The sequence below is a fragment of the Camellia sinensis genome, chromosome 1, assembly GCF_055761805.1.
Source record: "Camellia sinensis isolate YWXY chromosome 1, ASM5576180v1, whole genome shotgun sequence".
Classification (NCBI taxonomy): Eukaryota; Viridiplantae; Streptophyta; class Magnoliopsida; order Ericales; family Theaceae; genus Camellia; species Camellia sinensis.
Window position 1 is genome coordinate 59,559,345 of NC_138961.1, and position 5,711 is coordinate 59,565,055.

At 30.6% G+C, this 5,711-nt stretch overlaps 1 long non-coding RNA gene across 1 annotated transcript; it reads right to left on the reverse strand.

Moving 5' to 3' along the window:
* Nucleotides 1-2,557: 2,557 nt before the first annotated feature.
* LOC145795146 (uncharacterized) lies at nucleotides 2,558-3,736 on the reverse strand. Its single transcript, XR_014335466.1, has 2 exons — nucleotides 3,498-3,736; nucleotides 2,558-2,717 (listed from the first exon to the last, which is right to left on the reverse strand). It is a non-coding gene; the product is annotated as an uncharacterized LOC145795146 (long non-coding RNA).
* Nucleotides 3,737-5,711: the final 1,975 nt, after the last annotated feature.

Consider the following 5,711-nt stretch of genomic DNA (forward strand, 5'->3'; position numbering starts at 1 on the left):
ACGATCATCTACCGTTAGTGGAATTCGCTTATAATAATAGTTACCAAGCGAGCATCGGGATGGCACTGTATGAAGCACTGTACGAGAGGAAATGTTGATCGCCTATATGCTGGATAGAGGTTGGAGACAGAAAATTATTAGGTCTTGAAATTATGCAGATGACAAGTGACAAAATCCAACTCATTCCACAAGGAATCCGCACTGCTCAGAGCCGTTAGAAAAGCTATGCAGATACTCAGAGACAAGATTTGGAATTTCAAATAAGAGATCATGTTTTCTTGAAAGTCTCACTAACAAGAGGTATCATTCGGTTTGGAAAATGAAAAAAATTGAATCCATGTTACATCAGACCATATGAGATACTGGAAAAGCATTGGCCTTGTAGCATATAGTCTTGCACTTCCACAATAGTTGTCCGATGTCCACAATGTGTTCTATGTTTCAATGCTCCGACGATATTTATGGGATTCAAAGCATGTCATTGATCAGGAGGACTTGGAAGTTCAACCAAATCTCCTTTACGAAGAGCAACTGGTATAGATCCTTGACTGTTGTGATTAGATTCTTCGAAACAAGACTATACCTCTTGTAAAAGTCTTATGGCGAAATCATCGTGTCGAATAAGCTACATGGGAAATTGAGAGTCAAATGTGAGCTCGATATCCACATCTTTTTGAAAATCAAGGTACGACAAGTTTAAGGACAAACTTCTATTTAGGAGGGAAGAATGTGACACCCCAAAATATATTTACTTAATCTTAGAAAAAAAAAAAAAAATTGGAACTATAACATTTTTTTGAGGCCATAGTAGAATATGGGGAACTTGCGTAAATTGTTGCTTCAGAAACCAGCTGAGATGCGTGGAGTGCCATGTGATGAAACCACATGGTGACACAGTGGTGCATAGTGAGGGTTTTATCACTTATAAATAGGTGAGTTGCATGGCAAGGAAATCACAATAAATAAATAAATAAATAAATAAATAAATAACAAACGAGGGGTATATGAGAGAGTGAGCCGGGATCAGAAGTGAAAGTTAGGAATTAATATTGAGGTGAGTTTTATTATATTTTGAACACTACAAATTGTTTTATGTAAAATCTGTTTTGTAAATTATATTAGTTTTTAAGTATGTAATTTGTTAAATGAACCTTATTTGTTTAAACGGGAAACCCATGGATATAATTATTTTCTAAATGTGTTTTTGAACAATTATTTTTACATAATCATTGACCCTGTGATAGTCCCATGCCTTGGGGGGATTTTAATATCCATTGGCCCTCTGATGGTCCCATGCCTTGGGGAGACTTTAATATTCATTGGCCCTTTGAATTGTCACTTTATGTGGCCTTCTGTTCTGTTCTGTTGTTACTATTTGCGACTCTCTGTTTGTCATGGATCCACTGACCTTTTGTTCTGTTCTGTTGTCACTTTTGTGACCTTCTGAAGGTCCCATGCCTAGGGACTCAAATATCTGGCTCTCTGAAGGTCCCATGTCTGGGGGACTTGAATATCCATTGACCCTTTGTTCTGTTATGTTTTATACCATGATTATGATTATTTTGCTTATATGATTTATGTATTATATGTTTGTTATTTAAACTAATTTCTGAAAATGATTTTTTGTTTCGCCCAATAATTATCCATAGTGATTTTTATATTCTTATACTCTCAGTATAATATTTTTCACTCTGCCACGTGCTTATAGTTGTTAACCACTTTTAGGTGATGAAGCTTGGGAGTAACTTGTTCCCTTGTCCATATGTTGGTGTAGATGGACCAGGGTTTGGGTAGACACAGGCACTGGCACTTTGTAACCATAATTTTAGCTCTGACAATGTAAATAAATAAAAACTCCAATGTATATTTTTGATTATATAAATATTTGGGTACCCTTTTATTTTATTCCGCTATTGACTTAAGTTTTTGTCCTGTCGCGGTGCTTAGTCTCTGGATACTGGGTTTGGGTTGTGACAGATGTATCAAATAAGTTTTTGACTAATCAAATTAAACCACTTGTCATATTGAGGTGGTCATGCCAACAAAATTATGGCATACCATTAAAGTGATATTTTGATATTTATCTCTAAATAAATCAAAGATAATTATCAAAGAAGTTAAAGTTTATTAAGACTTTCCTCCACCCATTTCTATAAATAGGAGTGATCTCCACCAGAAGTTTGCATACAATTTTATATACAATTTTACATATAACTTCTACATACATAAATCAAGTTGTAGAGACAAAAATCTACATCAAGGCAAGGAAAAAAGCTCCATTGGATTCAAGCCTTTAAAGCCCCGAAATTCTTTTCAGCAAAGTCGATCAATTTCCATAAAGCATAAAATTCGGGAATAAAAAATCAAAATTCTACAAATTTTCCATCTTCTTCATGTTACATGGAGGAGATTTCTTCGCTCAATTGGGGAACAAGCTGTCACAACCCGCTCCCCGTACCCAAGGGTTAAGTATCGTGATGGCTAGTAACTGAGGTTACCTCCGGCTAATTCCTAAGCAAATCAATAAACGCGAGCGGAAGTAATATTTGAATGAGGGTACCAAAATAATCATTGGAGCTTCTATTTTTATTACAAAATTATGCTGACCAAAAAGGCCGATATTTACATAGAAAAAATATCATAAAAGTGTCGTGTGTGTCTATTCCGCAGCCCCGCGTCTAAGACTTTCCAGAAGCTATTTCGGAATTGCATGTTTCCTAAAAATTGGTAAAAAACTATAAGCACATGGCAGAGTGAGAAATATTATACCAACAGTATAAGGGACACGAAATAACCATGGATAGTTATGTAGCCAAAACATTTACATAAACAAATCATTTGAGTACCAGAAATCATTTAAGTAGCAGAAACTGAAATACAAATATTATATAAATAGATAACTATAACCACGATACAGAACAGAATAGAACAGAGGTCACTGAAGTGACAGTCAGAACAGAGGTACGGATTCAAGAGGTGGCTCGTACGGATTCTAAAGGTGGCTCCCACAATAGTGTAGCACTTAACTCCGCACAGCACTTTAGTCCGCACAGAACAGAGGTACGGATTTAAGAGGTGGCTCGTACGGATTCTAGAAGTGGCTCCCACAATAGTGTAGCACTTAGCTCCGTACAACACTTTACTCTGCACAGAACAGAGGTCAATGGATCCATGACAAGCAGAGGACCACAAAGTGGCCAAACAGAAGCCAATGGTTGTTTAAGTCCCTCAAGGCGTGGGACTCCCGTGGTGGTACTTATAAAACATAATTATATATAAAGTCATAGCCAAATATTCTTTAAAAGTAAAACAAACATATCCATAGATTTCCTTTTAAGCAAATATGGTTCAGAAATAAAACCACGTTACTGAAATCTTTATAAAACATATAACTTTTATTAATATACTAATAAAATATAACTTATATAAAATAGATGTTGGTAAGTCAAAACATACGTAAAATATATTTTGGTGACTCAAAGTATAATATGACTCACCTTAACTTTAATACCTTACTCTTTCTTTTCACTATTACAAACCTTTTTAATTTCCACCCTTCTTTCTTTTCTTTACTCTCTTTCTTTCTTTCTCTTCATTCTTTCTTCTTTTCTCCTCTTCTTTCTTTTTTTTACGCAGGCTGATCATCTCCTCCCTTAAATAGGGAGGAGGAAGCCACAGTCGCTCAACACGTGACAAGACGTCCCTTTCGATAAGATTTAATTTATAATTATTTAGATTTGTTCTTATCTTTAATAGATATTTAAGATAATTACTCTTAGACCTAATATTTTAATATAATTATATAAATAAAATAATTTTTAATTAAATTACACTTTATCATATACCAACAGAAAATAAATTATTTATTTTACTACCACACCCATTATTATTATTAATATTATCTATATTATTATTATTTATATTTTGACCCCTAAACTTTTAAATAATTATATTATTTTACAAAATTATACATAATAATATATGATAAATTATATATTTTCCAAGTTGAGATTAAATACTATTAGTATAAATTCTTCATAATAATTAAAAATTTAAATTGTTACACAAGCTGTCAAACCCTCAAGTCAACTTTTTGAAGGAAAGAATCAAAGGATTATTTTATTTGATTAGAAAATTCATCAAAGATTGTAATCGTATTATTTAAATCAATAAATTTATATTTTGTTACTCTATTTTTCTCCCTTTATTTTGCAGATAAGAAGGTTGTGTATACACATGTGACTAGTTTCTATCAATCATGTGACAATCCAATGAGGTTACATCTTAAGTTGACTTGACTTGAGACTTTGTTTCATTTTAAAATTTTAAAAATAAATTTTAAATTTTGTGTATTTTATTATTTTTAATGATTTTTTTAAAATTTTATAGTTTAGTCAACTTTTTTTTTTTTTTTTTATTTGTTAGATGCATCACCTAATCTAAATGTATGTAAAAAAATAAAAGATTTGCGAAAAAATCTAAAATAGATTCAATAAATACAAATATATATATATATATATAATGTATTAAATTTTTATATTTTTTTTGTATTTAGTTAATTTTAAAAATATTTTTCACAAATTTAATACCTTTTTTAAATGCATCTAAATTAAATGGATCTAAAAAATATAAAAAAAATTAAAAATTCAACAACAAAAAGTACAAATTGAAAACTCAAAAATCGTTTTTGAAATCTCCAAAATCAAACGGAGAAGAGTTGGAGAAAATGAAACAAATTCTGAATGATTAGTTCTTTGAGTATTGCTCCATATTATTTATTACTTGATATTTGTTAAGTTGTCTTTTAAAAATTTAATAAAAGTATTGAATATGATTGTTTTGATCAATAAATATATCTATCTATCTATATTATTATTAAGTGAAGGTTAGAATTGACGTCTAAAATTTCACGTCATACCGCATGGCATTTTTTTACAGGCTAAAATAAAAAGTTATTGATAGAGGACGGAGAAGGTTTGAACCCAAGATCTCGGATTTCATTAAGAACACTTTTGTCACTTAGGTAACATACATGTTATAATATTATTTTTTTTATTATTTGTTTTTATTCTTACTTGAATTTGACATACATCGCTTGTGTCACCCTCTAGTACTATTATTAAGTGAATACTAGGTTTGGTGTTTAAGCCATCATGTCATGGCACACGATAGTTTTATCTAACTTAAAATAAAAAATTATTATTCAAAAGCGTGAGTAAGATTTGAATCAAAGACCTTGAGTTTTTATTAAGAACAGTCTTACCACTTAAACAATATACATATTATGATATTAACTTTTTTATTATTTATTTTAATTTTTACGTATTTAAATTACACACACATTACATGTGCCACCAACTAATATCAAGTTAAGATACCACATAAATTTATTTTAAAACCACCAAATAATTTTCCACAAACTCTAATGAGAATATTTATGGTGAAGTGACATTCTGGTTAAAAGGTACTAAAAGGTATCCACATAATGGCTCTTATCTAATTAATGTCTCTTTTAGGAACATGTTATTTTAATAATTTTTTTTTGTTAATATGAGATAAAAGAAATTAATATGTTTAGAATGGCTTTTTAATTTTTTGCGAAAAGATGTGTAAAAGTAAAAAAAAAAAAGGGAAATTTTAATTTTTTGGCATAGATTGTTGGCTTTTTAATTTTTTCTAGTGATTTTTTTTTTTTTTTTTGACTTTTAGAC